This window comes from Periplaneta americana, chromosome 17 (genome assembly GCF_040183065.1).
Source record: "Periplaneta americana isolate PAMFEO1 chromosome 17, P.americana_PAMFEO1_priV1, whole genome shotgun sequence".
Taxonomy (NCBI): domain Eukaryota; kingdom Metazoa; phylum Arthropoda; class Insecta; order Blattodea; family Blattidae; genus Periplaneta; species Periplaneta americana.
The window spans coordinates 122,370,926-122,378,343 of NC_091133.1; positions in this window are offsets into that span (position 1 = coordinate 122,370,926).

A 7,418-nucleotide genomic window follows, 5' to 3' on the forward strand; every position below is an offset into this window, starting at 1 on the left:
GTGTATCAGTTCCATTCGACTATATCCATCCGAGCACGGGCCGAATGTGACTACAAACTCCATCACATTTCTTTACAGAAAGTACAATGAAGTATAATTAGGTTCAAGATGATGAATGGGACGCATGCAACACGCTGGCTAGACTATCAGCTAATTTGAAGCGGGATGGTAGTCGACAGTAATGACTCACCGCCATATCGTAAGAAAATATGGATCATTACCTCCGCGTCTGCTTCATGTCACAAGACGTACTTCACAATCATGTGGGAGAAATTTTACAGCTAACATGTGTTGGACATGCGAGAAAGAAATGGGCTGTAAATGTTTGAACGTGTAGGAATATACCACGGCGTTTGTTGTTTTCTGGTCGGTTTAAAAAGTCTTTTCTACTTAATTTCTGATATCATTTAGATTAAACAAGATGTCTTCCTTCGCTGTAGTTCAAGTGGTAGGCTCTTTGGCTGCAAATTTGTCGGTCCGAAGTTCAATTCCCAAACAGTACTGTATAGTGGAGAGTTATCTTTGTCCAAAGGCAGGAAGATAAATCCTTAGAATGCATTTTTTTTTTTCGGAAAGAGAGTAATTCTAAGGCTCTCGTATTATAATCATATAGGTCTTTCTTAAAAGATAAAGTCAGCTTTTGACGACTTCCATTACTGATGTGAACAAAATTTTATTAAACCTTTTTGTTTGAAATATCTCAATCAATAACTCTCTGAAATTAATGATATTACATACGGTCCACTCTGTATATATAATATACAGGGTGTTAAAAAGTATCCAATATTTTAGGAGGTGATAGTATGCATCAAAACAAGAAAATAATGTCTTATAAACATGGCTCCTACAAGACGTAGACTACTTTCTGAGATATGAACATTTGTTCATAGGAGGTGCTCAATGTGACGTCCATTTATGGCAATGCATTTTTCTGTCCTACAATACAGCAGATTACCAGATAATCATACCGTAGTTGACACCCCTGGCATGGAATATAGGAAAACAAAAGTTTCGATGCGGATATGAGAGGAGTTCAGCAGAGATTATTATGTGAATTTTCGTAATCAGCATTTGTGGGCTGATGAAAATCTCCATGCAGATGAAGAAATAAGGGATTATCACCGATTCTCGAACAACGTATGGGCAAGCGTTCTTAGCGATAGATTAAGGGCCATACGTGCTACCACTGAGATTAACTGGGGATCGTTATCAGGACTTCCTTATTAACGTATTGTCTACCTTGCTGGAGTATATGCCATGTCAGCAAAGACTACAGATGTGTTCATGCATGATGGCACACCAGTAAATTTTTTTCCGCAATGAGCGTGGATACCTGACGCTGACATTTCAGGACCTCTGGATTGATTGGGGAGGCCCCACACCTTGGCTTGTTCGTTCCACAAACCTAAATCCCCTAGACTTTTGATTATCAAGAACAACCAGGTCAATTTCAAAGAGTGCGTGATTCCTTATGCCGAAGGGCAGAGGAATGCATTGCCATGAATGGACGTCACATTGAGCACCTCCTATGAACAAGTGTTCAGATCTCAGAAAGTTATGTTGTAGGACCCATGTTTATTAGACATTATTTTCTTGTTTTGAGGCATACTAGCACCTCCTAAAATATTGCACCCTTTTTTAAACACCCTGTATATGTCGATGTCGTTGAAGTGAACGAGTCTTAATGTACATTTAGAAATTTAAGGGAGAAAATAATCCTTCAGTTTTTCATCATAATTGCGTAGTCCCATTCAGTTTTAGTATACTCCTACATAGATAACTACAGAAATATAGCACTGCTTAGGGACATTTCTAAAGAGCAAGATTTTTATGAAAAACTTACTATTCAACTGATAATAGTACTGAAGCTATGAGAAATGTATTAATTTTAAGTATGACGTGATGACAGGTACCGGTAATTTTAGAAATTATTTCTAAAGCCTCTTTTATGATCTTATTGAGACCTTAGGCATCAGAAATCTAATTTTTAGAGCCTAATGGCGAAGTGCATCAACATCGGTTAAAAACGCAGTAATCGTAGGTTATAAAATGACGGTTAAACAGTAACCATGGTTAAAATGTAATTTCTGTGCACCATTCATAATCACCGATTACTTAACCCTTTCCAGCCCAATGATTCCATATGGCATCATACACTTTACCTGCTCTGAGAATGCATGTAAAATGCCAAATGACTCCATATGCTATCATAGCCATATTCTTAGTTATATTCAAGATAGCTGGCACCCCTGAAATCCCCAAACAAGATACTATCGAACAAGCATTTCTCCTTCACGTCAAAAATATATATATATATATATAATTTGAACTGGTAATGGAAATTACGGGAAAACGGCCGAATGGATTTTAATGAGTGACCCCTCATTTTCATGCCTGGCATCCAAAGTTTTTCGGAAAAGTAGTAGTTTTCAGTGAAATGTCAATTTTCCTACATAATTTTCCTATTTTCCAAAATCCATCTGTTGTCAGTTTTGAGAAATAATTTTATTCAATCACGGCCGACTTGATTGAATTTCAGAACAAAACACACACTACAACAAACAATAGGCTATTACACGAAGGCCATGACCTGCAGGATTGCCGAGCTCAATTCAATTTGTTATTAAAAACTGATTCTGCAGTGTATAATTTTCTGAGTACAGCTGTGTATTGGATATTCAAATCTACGAAACTTGAGGTGGTTTAATGACATTATTACCATTAGAAATTAAATATTATTATAGTTAACATTCATGATGCGTCTATTTTTCATTAATTGTACATAATATTGATGCTATATTGATGACATGAAAGTGAAACGTTTTGAGGTTATGTACGTAAATGTAGAGAATATCTTAATTTAGATTTTCATTTCTATAATTTACTGAGTGACTGCTATATATAACTACAAAACTTAAGTAAGATAATAATAATATTATTATTAAAAATCAAATATTTTTATACTTATTAACCCAGTGGGGTTGGGTCTTTTTCATATACTTAATGGCGGTGTAATGTAGATATTGATATGTGTCATTGTCTTCAGTATTGGCTCGAGAGAGCGCAAAAATTACAATTCCTAAGGAAAGAGAAAAAGGTATTACTTACTGATAAAATAAGAGGCCTAGAAAATTTTGTAGTCTCCCGATCATTTCAGCAAGATCTCTTAGTAGGATAAAATGATTTAACGCTCTACATTTCAAATTCTACATGCAGCAGCTATACGAAAATGCTATTGTTCGAAAGCTTAGCAAACCTGACATTTTTTTAAACTTTCGTCTACCATCCACAATGACCTGAAATAGCTACTGCTATCGTCCTGACATTGATACTTGCGTTTTCGCGTTGAAACTAAAAAACTGAAGTTGGATAGGTTCAAGAAAAAGTATTTGGCCTGAAAAAATCCATTCAGAGGGAGTATGTTTCATTATTATGGAAGCAAATAACTATCAAAAAGACAAGTAGGCTATTCATCATTGAAAATAAATCTGAAAAATTTTTATTTGAACGTCTAACGAACTTAGTTTGCAGCAGCATTTGCTGCACAAGCCACTAGTATATATATATATATATATATATATATATATATATATATATATATATATATATATATATATATATATAATTTAATTTGGGCTGGAAAGGATTAAACATGATTAGCTGACACCTCACTTAACAGCATATAGTCTATGATGATACACTGTTTCTAAAAAATGATTAAATGAAAGCATCCATTCCTCTGTAAACATAATAATCAACATCTAAAAACCACTACGCTTACTCCATTCTACATGGAAACGATGTGTCCTATATTTTCGCACTGCATTTGTTTGCCTTTGGGCGTTGTTGTTTGCGAGTTGCATTTCTTTGTTTTTCAGCGCTGTTAGGTTAGAATCGTACAAAACTGAAAATTAAATGCCAAAAATGATTATATCCCAAGTGTGTTTGAAGTATTGATAGACTTAATTACTATATTTAAATATATTATATATGAAAAAAATGGAATATCGATAAAGGAAAAGGATGAAGAAGATTAGTACGAATGTGTGTACGATCCAGAACCCCATTCATACCAGGGAACTGTGCATTATCCTAAGATCCATCCATAACCTCTCTTCGTTCAGTCAGGGACGTAGAGAGAGATACTCGAGTGTCCCCTCTTAAAATACAGAAAATATAGAATTGCAATATAAGTAGTCGATCCCTAGGAGAAATAAGACTGTTTCTGTGTTGTTTTAAGTGATCCTTTTGTAGCAGCAAAATGAAACTGTAGATCTTATTCACGAAATACTCCTGAATTTTCTGTCACCTAATTCCTCGTAAGAATTCTCTCTTTCCACTAAAGAAACTTCACGCTCTCCATCATCTCTACCCAAGTAATCCAAGTACTGTACAATAATAATCGCCTTCGAAATAATCACCTGTAGATCTGGCCGCCATTTTGTTTTACTTGGTCTACTAATCACTGGTTATCTCCTTTAACCGCTCGAATATGGCTGGTTAGAGATTACCGTGGTTAACCTCCTATTTAAGTTCTAACCGAGATCGATGCACGGTAAAAATGCTTAACCAGGGCAATTTTAACTGGTGGTTACACTAACCGACGTTGATGCACGTGGGCCTAAATATCCGAAATCTAGCGCAGAGTCCCTTGGAGCCACACTAACGCTGATCTGTGCACTAAGTTGTGAGGCACCGTGTAGTTGGGAGTCACTAAATCACAGCCGGCCCGGCTATTATAACGCCATTGGCACCTGTTTCGGTCACACGCCTGTAAAATATTGCACTGCTATATGGTCTGCAACCTGCAATTGTCCCGCGTCCTTCCCGCGTTTGAATCGTAGACCTCAAGTAACGGGAGAAAGAGTGAGAGAGAGAGAGAGAGAGAGAGAGAGAGAGAGAGAGAGATCAGTCCATATTGGCGACAATTCGCGACCTCTTGTTTTCGCAAAAGAGAAATACTATATTAAATATCTTAATTCATAATTTTCTAAATAGTGCACAGTTCTTACTATATCATAACAGGAGGTAGCCTATACAGAGAAAGTATTGTGACGATGAAAAAAATGTTTCTAGGGAAACAAGGTTTTCATCATCCTTAATGGGAGAGGGTGGTATTTTTCGGTGAAAAATGAGTAATTTTTTCAATTTTTTTTTCTTTAAAATACTGTGTGATATGTATGGAATAACATTCTGTGAGTATTTATGACCTCATCGGATGTTTAGACGTCATTTTTAAACTTCCTGCGCTATGGATTTTAAAATCACATGCCCGTTTTGATTGGTGTTTCCGATAACTTCATTTTTTTTGCTACATTGCCGGACAGAAATCGATATAATTTCTGAACTATTAAAGATATATGCATGAAATTTAGAACACGCATTCTCTAGACTATTAGAAAACGTTTCTCTGCAACAGAATTTTGCTAATTCATTTCATTTTAAAAATATGTCTGTCTGTTTACAAAAAAGGAAACAAAATAGTTTTATTAAATTTTAATTGTTTATTTTACAAATGTAGGGACTAATATCAAAATTTTGTTACAGACAGATTGTAGAACATGCTTTTACAAGTAAATTAAAAAAAACTGTTGGAATCTGTCTTTAAAAATGGCTTAGATATATCTGTTTTAATAAAATCCTGCATTGGATATATATATTTTTAATCTGGAGTAACGGTTAGCGCGTCTGGCCGCGAAACCAGGTGGCCCGGGCTCGATTCCCGGTCGGGGCAAGTTACCACGTTGAGGTTTTTCCCAGTGTTTTCCCTCAACCCAATATGAGCAAATGCTAGGTAACTTTCGGTGCTGGACCCCGGACTCATTTCACCGGCATTATCACCTTCATCCCATTCAGACGCTAAAAAACATAAGATGTTGATAAAGCGTCGTAAAATAACACTGAACAACAAATTTTTACTTTTTGTCTTGCTCCGAAATAAAAATAGGTGAATATTAGCTACTAATATGTGTGCCCTAAATATGAATTTAAAATTCAAATTGCCCCATCACGTACCATTTTCCGGGGAAAGTGAATTGAATTTTTTTATGAAAAAAGTTTTTGTTTTTATTTTCCACTGCTACTAACACAATTACAACAGACTATGGATTCAAAATGCCTCATAATATTTGAAAAATGTGTACTGGATATAAAAATGATGTTACATAGTTTAAAACACAACAATAAAAATATATGTTGTATGATGAGAAAAATCTCGGAATTTGAACTTACCGTTGAAAATATTTTCTGGATGAATTCAGTTTATAACTTACTAGACCCGGGGTTGTCTTTTACAAGGAACAAACAATAATCTGCAAGCATCTTGGATCGTCTTTCCAGTTCAGATATTTATTGATGAAATCTTTCCCCATGCTCGTCGCTTACCGCTCCAAGATTAGGAGGAAAGAAATCCAAATGAGAATGTAAAAAGTGTATTTTGAGAGACATATTACACCTCATTTTCTCATATGCACTTAACATGGTTTCCACAACTGCGATGTAGTTGTCTGCCCTAGAATTTCCAAGGAAATTTGAGCAAACATCTTTGAAAGAGCGCCATGCCATTCTTTCTGTAACGGAAAGTTTTTCCTCGAACAAAGAGTTAGGCATAACTTTGCGAATTTGTGGACCGATGAAAATGCCCTCTTTTAATTTTCCTTCATTGATACTGGTAAAATTTTCTTTTTATACATCTTGATTACACAACTTTTAACACTGTATCACTTCGGAATAGGTATGATAAGACTTTCTTGTTTACATGTTTCGACCTATTTATGGGTCATCTTCAGAACTGGTCGTTGTTGGTCTTGGCGCCCTCCTATGAGGTGCGTTCGTAGTGTAGAGTCAAAGAGTGTAGGTGTGTTTTGAAATATCGTTGGAGTGTGTTATCGTGTGTCTGTATATTTCATATTGTTCTAGTGTGTTGAGTTCCTGTCTGGTTGGCATTTGTGATGTGTTCTGCATATGTGGAGGTGTTTTGTAATTTTGTTATGGCTGTGATGTGTTCTTTGTAACGTGTTTGAAATTATCTGCCTGTCTGTCCTATGTAGAAGTTGTTGCAGGTATTACATTTGTATACGCCTGTGTGATTGTATTTGTTTGTTTGTGTTGTTTGTGTGTTGAGATGTTTTTGTAGAGTGTTATTTGTTCTGTATGCGATGTTGTAATTTAATTTCTTGAATGAGGTTGCAATTTTATATGTGTTTTTGTTTTCGTATGTTAGTGTGATGTATTTTTTGTGTTCTTGTGTTTGTGTTGTATTCTTCTGTTTTTTTTTGTGGTTTTGTTTTGTCTTACATATTATGTTGTCTATTATGTTGGGGTTGTATCCGTTTTCTTGTGCTATGTATTTGATTGTGTTTAGCTCTTCGTTGTAATCCTGTTGGTTCATTGGTATGTTGAGTAGTCTGTGTACCATT